Raw genomic sequence first — 14,654 nt, 5'->3', positions numbered from 1 at the left:
TAAATGTGTGGTGAGAGAAAGAGAGAGAGAGAGAGAGAAGAGGGAGGGGGTGAGGGGGAGAGGGGAAAGAGAGAAATGGAAATATGGAGAGATGCAACATCCAAGTCAAATAGAGTATGTTCTCTTCAAAATGCTTTTCAGAAGATTTTGTTATTGGGAATGGATTCTGCCATTGAATTAAAACTGGCACTGAAGTGGAAAGGAGTGAAGTAAAAATCGTCGTGTTGGTGCAGAAACGCCCCTATGCAATGCCCTAATGCGCGCTACTAAGGGTGTTTCTGCGCGCATACGATGTGTGTATGTGTGGTGCTAAGGGCATTTCTGCACCAACACAACAAAATTTCTGGTGTCATTTTCATGAACCAGGTGTAGTTCACATTGCTTCCCACTTTTTACATTATCATTTAGTGAAAATACATCCTTTTTCAAACTGAAAACTGATCAATTGACTTATTTACAGTGATATCACAAAATATATAAATTATTGGCTGATTTTGTTCAATCTTTACACTTCACATTTCTACAATAACATTTAGTAAAAATACAACTCTTTCAAACTAAAAACTGACCACTTAACTTATTTACAGTGATATACATTATTTAACCCTTTGCACGCTGATGTTGCAATTTTGCACATTCGTACAATTAAATTTGACAATAGTAATAATTAGTTTTCTCCCCTACCTTCAAATTAGATAAGCTAATAAAAACGAACAGTTCTTGGATGACATCTATATAATACATGTAATAATAATTATCAATGGTGCAATATGGATATCTTGAACTAAAAAAAATATCATGGAAACAATTGTCACTATTATCCCCCCAAACTCAATTCAGCATGCAAAGAGTTAATATCAATTATCTCAACCCAGACAAAATACACGAGAGGCGAGTAAATGCAGTTTCCGTGGAGTTTAATAAAAATTGTTTCTGAAAAGCATCTTCCAAATGATGTATACCGAAATGTAAAATGATGTGTTGTCAAATAAAGCCAACATAATATAATGCAACAATCAAAACATAATAATATACACGTAAAGCCTCCTGAGATGTGTCATATGCGAAAAATTAAAGTTATTAAACCAATCTCCTCAATTGACAATTAAAACAGTCCATCCACATTCATGACAAAGACACCAGTTTGTCATGTTGGCCAAATGTGGGCAACGTAAAATTCCATCTGCAAAGCTACGAAGCAAAGATTCCCGTTTGCAACACGAGCTTATGCAGGAAAACTTTTAGAACAGAAACTAGTGCTCAGAAGCCCCACCAACGGCCCTGAACTAGAATGTGAACGAGGCAACGTTAATGTTCGGTCCGAAATGGAATTCGCTGGTGGCCTCATCCAAATCGGGTGACGAACCAAGCCCCGTTCACATTATAACCTGAGGAGTGGAATATACGAAATTGGTCTAAATAAATGAAAAATATTATCTCAGGAAGCCCAAAATAAGTGAAGAATCATAATGTGATAGGAAAAGGCCGAGCTCCAGCAAGGGCGAAAACACCCCCCTGAACACCTGATGATAAATGAACTAAACTAACTGGTAAACCAAAGTAAAATACAAAAAGGTATCCAAAAGTAGGTGAACAGGTTGGATGGAATTACCTTGCGGCCCACTTTGGGTGTGCGACCAGGCCCGAAGCTCACATTCAGGTTAGAATGAATAACATGAAACAAAACATCTTGACGTTGAAAATTAGTGGGGGTGACAAGGGGATGGAGGAGGGAAAAATACAGGAAGTATGTTGCACAAGACAGGTGAATTGAGATGAAAGATGCTTTCCAATCGACTCCACGAAGAAGAATGCTAACTTGTTAGAAATTGGCTTTTGCCCCCTCCCGAAATTACCACGTCAGCTAACGCGACGTAGCATTTTTAGCCACGCCTCCTTGTAATGTCCGAAAAATACCAAAATTCGCAACGCAACATTTTTTGGCCACGCCTCCTCATGAAGACCGACAAAATACCATATTTGGCATCGCAAATATCTCCGCCAGGGCAAAGGAATTCGCCTGACCAGGCCCCTTCCTTGTAAACCACCTGTTACGTACCGCTGGCAGGATATGTTGTTGTCCAGCTAGTCTGACCTGAGATAACCTCTCATTAACTCGCTTCGCGCGTTAAGAAGTATTACTGGCGGATTTTTTTTTTCACTCTTTCTAACAAAATTCCATTTATGGAGAACAATTTCAACCTGTTGTCAAGTTGATTTTAAGAAAAGTACAAAAGTGAGAGGAAAATATCAAGAGTTTGAAGGAAATCCATTAAAGAATTACATACTAGTTTATGATAATGTTAATTTTGTGTTCTCAGATGCAAGCGGCTCCCCGAAGGATTGTAATACAAATTCTATGAATCTGAATTTTCTAATGATTCCTTGAGGCTGAATAATTGTTCTCCTGGAAGTGTGTATGAATTAATAATGTGCCTGATGATATATCAAATGTTCATGTACAATAAATTTTGACAATTTATAAACTTGATAGTAAATGACACAAGGGGGTGATGTAAGCATGTGATGTAAAAAATCAAAATAATGATAAGTGTAGAATACTTGGATAGATTTTAACAAAACCTTCATGGTTGTTCTGTTATTCTTCTACTTTTATCATTGTAGCAATCTTTAAATTCCTATCTAAACATTACCAAATATATATCTTATTTACTACCATCCAGGCCAGATGAAATCAGAGATTTTAAAAAATCCATAGTAACCTCCTGGTATCAGCAGAAAAAAAAATCAAACTGGCAACAATGTTTCACGTAAAACGTAAAATGAGGTATTGCAAATGAAAAATTTCTTTCAATAGGAAGACTTATTGCAAGGGTTTATTTTCTGGTATGATATATTTAGGTAAATCAGGAAAGAAGTTGTGCTACAATGGAGTAAATGGAACAAAGAGCATATATATAGATCAAGGGAGAGATGGAGGGGAGGGGGCACGGGGTGGGGATTAAGGGGGGGAGAAAAGGAGACTGGATTGAGAGAAAGAAAAAATAACAAGGGAAGAGAACAAATAGGATAACAAGAGGGTGGTGAATGAGATAGACAGAGCGAGAGAAAGAGAGAGAGGGAGAGAAATTGGACAGAGAAAGGAGGTACAGAGGGGAAATAGGGAGGGAAAGAGAAAGAGCATGACTTATTCCATTATTAATCTTAGCGCTTTCTTATTCCATTATTAATCTTAGCGCTTTCACGAAAGTCGTGATATAAGATTATAGGCTTTGGCCATGGAACAAAGATATTATCAGATGACCAGATGAAAAAATATCTTAACAGCTTTCCTCCTTGACCAACCTGCTGAATGAACTCATCTGTGATGAATAAGTTGGAAATAATAGCTATCGTGGTTGAATGAGACACTCTAACGTCACTCTACCCCAGTCATTTCTAAAGAGGCGAGTATACTGACAAAAAAAAAGGCCCACATTAGGCAGAGAAGAACGTCACATTTTCATGGGGAAAGATATCCCCAACTCCCAAATGCGTTTTTAGATGCACTGAATTTAATTTGCCATGAATAAAAATCAGAGACAGATCTGATTAACCGTGAATTATTAAAAGCTTTGTCTCCTGAAATATTTACAAACGATTAATAATCTGGTTATGTGACAAATTCAACGTACTCTCTTCCTACGATCCCCCACCATGCTTTGTGTTTAATGGTGCAGTGTTTGATCATCAATCGTACTTGTTCCTACTGCATACTCTATAAAAAAAATATGTTTTGAGCGAGGAAATGGTTTGATCCAAGTTATATTTGGCTTTTTCTACGTTTAAATTTAATTTTTCCTTAATGCTTGAATGGGAAATTCTAGTTCTTTGCCTCATATTAAATTTCATTTTCACTTATCGTTTAAAAAAGGGGTCATTATCTTCAGCATCTTCATCAGTATCAAGGACAAATTCCAATAGATCTATAATCAGCATGAGCCAGCATTCAATTCATCTCAAAATTCTCTATCGATCTTGTTGGTAGAGCAGTAACTTAAAGGGGAATGAAACCTTGGAACAAGTAGGCTTGTGTCAAAAGAGAAAAATCAAAGAATAAGAACAAATAAAGTTTGATAAAAATCTGACAAATAATGAGAAAGTTTTGAGCCTTTGAATATTGCAATCACTAATGCCATGGAGATCTTCCCAATGGCAATGCGACAAGGATGTGTGATGTCACATGTGAACAACTTTCCCTTTGTTGGACTATAAAATACCCCCAAAATGTCTCTTTTTGATTTTTCTTATGGTGATACAAACTCTTTATCCATGATGTATTCTTTAAAAGTCTGTATTACACGCCCTCCTATAGAAAGAACACATGATCTACTGATAGATGTGATAAAAGAGGCAGTTTAAGTGAAATATATACTAAAGTAATGGGGAGAGTTGTTCACAAGTGACATCACACATCTTTGTCGCATTGCCAATGTGAGGATCTCCATGGCATTAGCGATCGCAATATTCAAATGCTCATAACTTTCTCATTATTTGTCCGATTTTTCTGAAACTTTCGTTGATCTGTTTCTTTGATTTTTCTGTTTTTCACACAAGCTATCTTCTTCCAAAGGTTTCATTCTCCTTTAAGGGCAAAAGGGAATGAAGCCTTTGGCATATCGTTCCCCATGTTATAGAGTGAAAGATAGGAGAGTTGTTGAGGAAGAATAAACATTTACATCATGATTTTGAATAATTAAATGAATAACTTAAAAAAAAAAAAAAAAAAAAAAAAAAATCGAAATTTGTATTTTTGAAGTTAATGCATTAAGCAATGGAGAATATACACTAAGGCCTAAATCAAAGGACCACTGAGATGTTCAAAATAACACTTGTTAGATGCAAAAAGGTGCCCATAACTTGCTATCTACTAAAAATCTTCATTGGAATGCACAACAAGAGGTTTTTTTTTAGGCCTACCTTTATGTAATGAATGTAGTTGTCCTAAATTAAGGGTTAAACATCTGTTGGTTTGTGCTCTCTTTATCATAAAGCAACTAATCTCAACCTTATGTATCCAGAACATCAAAGAAACCTGCATCTTTAATATGCTGCAATATCAAGCCCTTATAAATCAGGGATGAGTTTTATGAGATAAAGTATTGGGAAAGAATATGAATGTCTGAAACATAGTTGAACATGGTAACATACAATGAAAGATCCATACTGTTTACATGTTAAGTGTTCTGTGTTTATATTGTTAAAACATAGAGATAAAGTGGTTTTCATTTCATGCTGAAACGATGATGTCAAATCTTGAAAGTTAAGGCAGGGTCAGTCCGAACATGTGACATTTGATACAAAGGAATGGATGTCAAAGATTGAAAGCAAAGATGCTCAATTTGTTTCAATCCACACAAACCCCTCAACCACTGATTTCCATTCTCCAGTGTTAATAGCTCTGTTTGTTAAGTGTAAACTTGAATGTTTCACATTAAAATACTTTCTACCAGGTTCAAGATTCTCTTAAGATGTTTGTTCTGTATTTGCGAAGCACTTTGAACATTTGTTCTCCCCTGAAGAGCGCAGCTGCTTCCTACCAGGAATTCAATGGAAGGCGACACTTTACAAACAAACCCAAGGAAAACAAGACATAAGAAATGGCAGGCGAGATAACGGTGTGCTATGCTCTGATCTAAAATATGCCATCTAAAGTTAAAAGAAAAAAGCAACAGATGGATAGAGGTTGGACTACACTCAGTCTAATTTCTCTTGGTCTATACACTGCTTTAATATTCAACCTGTTTACAAGATGAAACCATCAGGTGTTGTATAAAAGCTTGAACAAACATTTTAAAATTCAAACAGCACTTTTCATTTATTTACTATTTGTTTAATAATTCAAACATTTCTGAATAAAAAAATTTATGTTCTACCTTTGAAACAACTGATCAGTTCATATAGTAAACTTTATTGAGTGAAATAAAGTCACGTCTCAGCCAACAATGCCTTATTCTTTGTGTAAAATATTTATATTATATTAACCTTGCTGTAAAATGACACTTTAATAGTGATTGGCTATCGGTACCTGTAACAATGGGAGTTGATAGCAAATTTACCGTAATAGATATTTTCATTGCAACCGGGGCATCTGGTCTAATTGCCACCTAACGCATTCTCGACAAGCTGTGTCAGTAATGTTTCAATACCTACTCAGTCAATTAGTTGAACGTTGTAATAGACCAACGGTTACTTGATAAAAAGAAGAAATTCACAAATGTTATTCACTTTCGAAGCAATGTTGCCTCTTTGTGAGGAATGCCACTGAAAAGTAAAATGAGACTTTTCAAGCCTCTACACTTCATATTTCATTTTGGTGCTGATTTTGATGAAACTCTTAAAAATTCATTTTATCTACTATCCCTTTTAAAATATTGCTTACTAATGCATGAATTCTTATGTATTTTAATCACAATATGGACATAGATTCCTTGTGACTATGTGATGGGGGTATGTGATAAAAAGTTTTCTTGGTATGAATTATTGGTAAGCACTAATGCACTAGATGGGATATGTGCTACAGTGATGCATATCTCTAAAACCATCTGGTAGTATAAGATTCTGTGGAATACAGTATAATGGCATTATGAATTCTATATTCTATACTTTTTTTAATATAGTCTAGTGCACATGCATGAGTAAAGCTACTTCCTCTAGATCGATCAACATTTTGATTTGATTAAATTAATTATTCATATAATCAACTCACAATTCATGCAGACTGACAGATTGAATTGCCAATATGCAACCAGGATATATAATAATGATTTCTAAAAGTATTTTTCTCTCTTAAAATAATCTCCCATAGGTGCAAATATTACCAAGACCTGCTTCATGTCAATTCTTTTCCATGCATTAAAAAAAGTTATGTGACTCGAGAAAAAGAAAACAACTTCAATGTGTTGCAATTACTAAGCTGATCATTCTGTGGTGGTGTTGAATTATTGCTTTATTTTCCCAAACATGGAGTAGTGTGTCTGCGGCGCTTTGTAACCTAAAAGAAAAGGCACTAGGCCTATGTCTACTGGACTGGATTGGATATATTGCAGGTAGATAACACAGGCCTCATATTGTTTGTCTTGTAGAGTGGTTGGAAGGTCACTAGCCCTGTCTTCCAAAACATATTTAGAAGTCAAGTTATATTACATCCCATTTTGTGATTTGAGTGATATTTTTTTTAAACTAGAACTTGGACTAGCATTTGCTTTATGCACCAAATACTTGATTTTAGAGGGTTGTTTTTCAATAAAAAAGTGATTAAAATAATAGTTTCCTTTCTCCTTCATGTAACCTCTTGATTTCAGTTTGGTAAACATGGGCAGTGTTGTGTCACGTAGCTCACAGTCATCCAATAAAGGAATCCCTATAATAGACTGGTAAATGAAGTAAACAAGTAAATAAAAATTGAATTCACGTATGATGTTACCTTCAAAGAAACCATGCAAGCTGAAACTTCATTTTATTTGAAAAAGTTCATTATTTTCCCCAACTATTTTATAAATGGAGGTGGTATGACATTTGATATAACAATTTGTCAAATAACAGGAAGCAAATCAATGCAAAACATATTTTATAACTTTTATTTTCATATTGGTCTTTTATGATATTCAGGGAAAACAACATCTAAAAATATGTTCCCTGATCTTTATCCCTAAGTTCAATTATTGATGTCAATCTTTGTGACGAGCAGTATTTGGCTATTTGTAAGTTGGGATCTAACTAACTCAGCATCTTATTTCTAAGACACTGTTCTCACTACCTTCCTAACATTAGTTTAGTGGAAACTAGTCTAAAGTGTAGTGAGAACGGTCAAAGCGATATTGAAAGTGATCTTCCAAACCGGTTAAAAAAACTACCTTGTGATGTAGTTTACAAGATCGCTTTGCCTCGTTAAACTAGTTTTAGCGTAAGTGAGGCACAACCGTTTTTTGGGAAGTGATCTTCGAACATTTTGAGCGCTCTACTCCACACAACAGGTGTGTGTAGAATGCCTACGCTGCGGTTTCGAATTTTGCGCAAAATGTGTCACCCCACTGAGAGCGTTTCCATAGCAAAAAGATCGCTTTACATGAAGTTATTTTGAAAACCACTTTCGTGTGATCACGTGGGAACGCTAGCAAAGCGATCTTCCAAACTGGTTTCCTGAAATGGTTTCCAGTAAACTAGCTTTAGAAAGCGTAATGAGAACGGCCTCAAACCATTTAATTTCAACATGCATAACATGAAGAGTGCCACTGTGTGTGAAAGATGCTTAGTGAGATTCCTGATAAAAGACAATGCACATGAAGTGCCTTAAAGTCTTTAAAGTATATGAAATGTTGTTCTATTAGAAACATTTATGGATAATAAGATTATTGCCATCTTTAAAGTAAATATATTTTTTTTCATTGCTTTATTTGAGGTCTCCTTGGATATCAATTTGAACTCCATATACTCCTTCATGCTAATAGTTGGCATGATTACACTGCTCATATCACTCTTGGATCATCTGAGCTCAATCCAAAATTAGTGAAAATGTATACTTTCACTTTAATTCACAATATATTCATTCTATTCTCAAATGCATGCCACAGGGCATAAAAGTTTTTTACTTTTATTTCTAGAGCATATGCTTAGTCATGGAAAGTGTTGTTCAAGGGACAGAGCCCCAGTTGTCATAGCAAGTGTATCAAATTTCTCACTGACAGCATGTTAAACTATTTCCAGAAATATTGGATCAATTAACAAATCAAAATATGTTTTCCCTTCTTCAAATCTCGTAAAGTTATATTCTACTTTAATTCTACCCTGTCTTAATTATGGTATCCTTGCTTGGGGAAATGCTTCCAAAGTTCACCTTGACAGACTTTTTACTTGCTTCAAAAGAATATTGTCTGTATAATATCAAAAGAAGGTTGCTATTCTCACACTAACCCTTTTTCCTATGTCAATAAAATATTGAAAGTGAACAATCTTTTTTTACTTTCATTTAGGACAATTTATGTTTAAATACAACACAAAAGAATCGCCAAATTTTGTTCCAATCTATTCACTAAAAACAGCTCCATGCATAGGCACCCAACAAGACTTTCACACTCTTTTTACATTCAATTGACAGACAACGTTTTTTAAAATAAGATATTTATGTTTATTGGCACTAAATTCTAGAATTCATTAGATGAAAGCTTAAACGTACCCCAAAGCTTTCACCTCAACACTGACTGACATGTTTCAGTTCTCCCCCCTTTCTCTCACCTATCTTTCTCTGAGTCTTTCACATCAGCTTTCTATTCTTATTTTTGTTCTCTGTTATGGTATAATTATAATATAACTTTTAATCTTAATTTAATTTTTGCAGAAACCTCTTCTCCAACTCATTGTACTTACCTATTGAATACTTTGTTGGTTTTATATACATGTTCACTTTTCAACTTTATATTATAATCAAATTATTCTTGGTTTATATGTATCATTATGAATTAAATATCATGTATGTATGATTATGAATTGTAAATGAAAACAAGAGTGGAAAAATTAATTAAACTCAAAATGAAAATTGAAACAAGGCAAAAGCGATTTTCTGTCTCGCCCACTTATGTAAATAACCAGAAATATCGTGATTTGCGAGGGCACGCAACAGAATTGTATCGAAACTTCATAATGAAATGATTGGGATGGACTAACACTTGTCATAAGATTCTTGCACGTAAACTGTAATGTTGACCTTAAAATGAACTTTGACCCCACCATGTGACCTCCCAACACAATAGCATGCAGGTCCCCTAAGTACATCTACCATCCAAGTTTGGTTGAAAAGTGATTTACGGTTGCAGAGTTATGTGTCATAAGAGAGTCTTGCATGAAAACTTTAATGTTGAACTGAAAATGACCTTTGACCTTACCATGTGACCTCTGACTGCAGCATGACATGCAAGTCTCATCACTACATCGACAATCCAAGTTTTGGTGAAAAGTGACTTACGGTTGCGGAGTTAGGTGTCATAAGAGTCTTGCATGTAAGCTTAACGTTGGCCTGAAAATGACCTTTGACCTTACCATGTGACCTCCGACTGCAGCATAACATGCAGGTCCCCTAAGTCCATCTACCATCCAAGTTTGGTTGAAAAGTGACTTACGGTTGTGGAGTTATGTGTCATAAGGTTTGTGACGGACGGACGACAGACAACAATTGGATCCCCAAGTCTTGCCTTCACCTCTGGTGGGCGAGACAAAAAGAGATCATGTCATTTTAATTACATAATTTCTTTTTTTATTTTTATTAATTTTTTCAATTATTATTAAAATATGTTGGTCCATGTCGCACTGCGAAACATAGTATCCATGAGGCTATACATCAGCCAGCATCTTCATAAGATAAAAGCAATGTGAATCTTCCATATATTGGCTTAAACATATAATTCAATCACCCCCCTCCCCTCCCTGCTAAAGTAGTACTTAATGTTCTTTTCACTTACCAAAACATTATCTATTGGAAAATGGGCAATGAGATCATTGGTGGTACATAAGAGGTGTAGTGAAATTGGTATCAAAGGGGCTGTGCACAAGGTGAGACATTGTGCTTATCCAAAATATGGGCAGTGAGAACATGGCAATTGTAAGCACAAAGGTGTACATGGTAAATTCCATTACTAAAATTGAATTCTTAAGTCCTCAGCAGGTGTGAGGCAACTCATTAGAGCTAGAGAGGAGAGTCCGCAAAGAGGAAGAGATTGTTTTCCAGCAGTCAGGTCCATGTTCCAAATGAGAGAATAGAGAATTTCACATTGCTTTTCTTACCATTCCACATCAATCATCATAAATCTATAAAAATGATGCTATAAAATATCAAATGTCTTGAGAGCATTTTATAACTCTCAAATGTAAATTGATTTTTATCCTCATTTCAAGAATAAAATAGTACAAAGTGCAATATGAATTGTTGGCGATACTTCTCCTTTTCCAGTTAGTATAAGGAAAAGGAGGGCTAGTCTGCCCTTGGATAACATTATAATTGACACCCACAATGTGATTTTAAGCTTTGAATGATTCTGATAAACAAAAGGGCAATTTCATAAAATATGTACGTCCGACCCACTATAATGGGACCTTCATGAAATTTTCTGTCTCTGATTTCTTGTTCTTTTGACAGTCTGTAATGTTCTCAAAGGACCATGACTTGGTCAGATCATAAAGTGAAGTAAGCCTTGAGAAAAATGGGGATTGGGAGCAAAAAGGTTCATCATTTTATGCAATTGACCAAACCAAACAAAATAAATGTACTATTATGTTAAAAAAAAAATCAGTCATATTTCTATTTGAAGTCCCAATGTTGACATTGTTCTTATTTAATAAAGTCAACAATTCTCCTTATCACGTCAATTGGTTTTCTCTGAATGATACTTGTTTTAAACATTTTGTGTATTTACAGGTCATATTTCTTTTGTTCCTTAGATAGCAGTAATATAGATGTTACATATCTTTTCTAGGGAGGAGTTAAGGGGGGAACTTGGTGCTCTCTTTTGATGCACAACACTGCTGAAAAGACATGCATTAGGCTAAGGTCACACCCCAAAAATAAGCCTGCTCTGCGACCGGGCGGTGAGTTTTTAGCCGGTCACCGGCTGCAGCCCGCTCAGAGATCAGTTGATGATCTCGCGGCAAATTCAAGATCAGCCTGACAATTTCTTAAGTACAGGCTGGTGGAAGTGGGAGAAAGCCCGGGAATCAGTGGGTCGTTAGCAGATCACTGCTTGGATGCCAAACAGGAAAGTTCTCTGATTTAACCCAGATATTTGGCCTTAAGTAATGGGTAATCGACAGGGCACTGCTCGGGCACCAATAAGTCATTTTACAGCCCGCTCAACTTCTACAAAAACCATAGGGCAATGCCTAAATTCCAGCGGCACCCAAGCAGGCTACTTATCGGTCGGTCACTGCTCTGAGTCGTGACTGAAGCCTTACTCTAGAAGTATTCAATTGGTGGTGAGAAAAAAAAGAGGCATAACTTATCCCAAGAGTTTACCCTTTCAGTGATTCCTCATCTAAGGCAACCACACCCTTCTGTCACGCATCCTACTAATAGGCTCTGACACACATTTGAATTAATATATATATAGAAAAATTGTAACCACTTACCTGATGAGTAAAGTTGGACCAGTCAGTGACAGGTACATGAATGAAAACACAGAAGAGCAGAAAAAGAAAGGAGAAGGAGGGAAGGAAAGAGAGAGAGAGAGAGGAGGGGAGAAGCGGAGAGATGGGAGAAGAAAAAAATATTAGGCTTCAGTATTATTGCCACATTAAACAGGATAAATAACAAACAAAAAAACACTTGTAGAATATCAAAATGTACATGCAATCATGTAACCATTGAAGACCAAGTCCAACTCAACAACAAGGTAATATGCATATGAGAGGGGGAAATTACCCTGGAAATTTTATAAAAATCAGATACACTTCTCAAAATCACTTAATTTCATGGAACAGTTATACATGTATATACACAACACTGGTGATATGCACATGTGAGAATTAACTTACTTTTCTTAATTATTCAATCTTGACAAACTTTAGTAGGCTGACATCATTGTTATACGTTGGCTTGCTACTACAGAAACAATCCTTTTCCTGCTTTCTTTAACCCTTTGAATGCATTACGTGTGCGTCACATCTCTACTGGCAAAACTACCCTTTTTACAATGTGTTTGTATTTTTCTAGTCGCAAATAATATGTAACAGCAATATAGATGAGTAACAACAAATGCATCTGAGGCAGTTTCTTTCTAATCATAATTACACTGCAAAAACTCAGGTGTTGATTTAACAACAGCCCGGAATCTATATATGTCCACACCAGAGAAGTATTGAAACAACACCATTTTGGAATCAAACCAATGCTGTTTTAAAACTAATTTTTTTTTAAATAAACACCTATCTGGTGTTAGACTAATACCCAAACCGGTGTTGTTTAACGCTTCTCTGGTGTGGACATATATAGATTCCGGGCTGGTGTTAAATCAACACCAGAGTTTTTGCAGTGTACTTTTCAATCATACCGGGATCAATCAAGGTTGGGTCAATCTCTTCTTTTTTTATTCTTCCACACCCCTGTTCTCAAGTTCTTTGAGTTTCTCTGGTAGCAAAGCAATTTATACAGATCTTGACCTTATTTTCCTTGACCCAACTTCTCTCTTTCTCTCTCTTCATCACCACCCCTATCTCTCTCTCTCCCTATCACACATTTTCTGGGAATTCATTTTTTTTTCTCTTGATTTTTTTTCCTCTATTATCCCTGTCATCTCTTTCTCTTTTCAATCAAAAATACATATAAATGTAATATAAAAATTGCATCAAAATGATAACTTAGACCCTGATGTCATCTACTTTCTTAAACTAGTTAAGTGAAAACCAGTCAAATACAGTATAATGAGAATGCTCAAAGAAAAGACAAATCAACAAGTTCCTGCATCTTGATCTTCATCTCAATGGGAAGACAAAAAATATTTGGTCTTAAAAAGTCAACTTTGTTTGTCAATTTGCAATGGATTTCAGCATAATACATGACACTGTATCTACACCATAACCTACACTTGAATATAACTGGCTGTGAATATAATGACAAAATGACCTCTGGATTTAAATTAAAATTCTTAAAGATTATATTTTAAATCGTTTTAGATTAATAAAGAAATTTGGGGGGTTTTAAATCTTAATCAAAGGTTCAATTAATCAATCACCAATCCACAGATGACTTGGATTTATTTATAATCCCTGTAATTTTAGAGTCTATATGCCACCCCTACCAAACCTACATCTCTCTTTCTCTCAATGAATATCTCCTTTCACTCCTTTCATAACTCAAAATAGAATAGAGAGGTTATATCATCCTCCTGTCACAGTGTTCTGGTATTTGTGATTGATATTTGGTATTACTAGTCTGTGAGTGTATGGCCAGTGACGGGTGGATATGAAGACCCGAGATATACAAACATCATCGGTATATAATCAAAATGGATTCCTCCGGCCTTGCCCTCCTTTGCTAAGTTTCATTCACACAAGACCTCATATCACTTCACAGAAGGAAAAAAAAATTAAAGGTAAAAGAAAGTAGTTGCAGCCAACAATTGTTTAATGAGAAAGTTTTTTTAATCAAGGTTAATTGTCAAAATATTACTCTCCATCTAGATCTGATACATTAATGTAAACTTATCTTTGCAAAATCATGAAATCTGACATTTTATGAAATTCTTTGCGTATTTTGCTCATTTCTCAGCAAATACGCATTTTCTTCCAGAGCTATTTAACACATATTTCTTATTTATACATAAAAACTGTTCGGTGGTAATTTAATTGGATTCTGTTCGAACACATTTTTAGCTCGTTACCACAACTAATATTTATCTTTAATTTGTATCTGTAGGACACATCTTATGGCCTCATGATGTACTGTCCATACAATTTCCTTATTTTTTCTTTAAAAAATGAACAGCAAATTAAAAGCATATCCAGCTTCTCAGTCTTCTATAATCATGGATAACTTTAGATTTTTAACTTTTGAAATAAAACCTAAGATACTATGATTAAGGATTTGATTCTAAATTAAATTGAAGTTTAATTTGGGATATTAATGAACCTTCAAATAAATGTTATAGGTATGTGGAGGGGGGTCTTGTTCT

Source organism: Lytechinus pictus, chromosome 7, assembly GCF_037042905.1.
Source record: "Lytechinus pictus isolate F3 Inbred chromosome 7, Lp3.0, whole genome shotgun sequence".
NCBI lineage: Eukaryota > Metazoa > Echinodermata > Echinoidea > Temnopleuroida > Toxopneustidae > Lytechinus > Lytechinus pictus.
The sequence above is the reverse complement of the archived record's forward strand: the minus strand, read 5'-3'. Positions refer to the sequence as shown.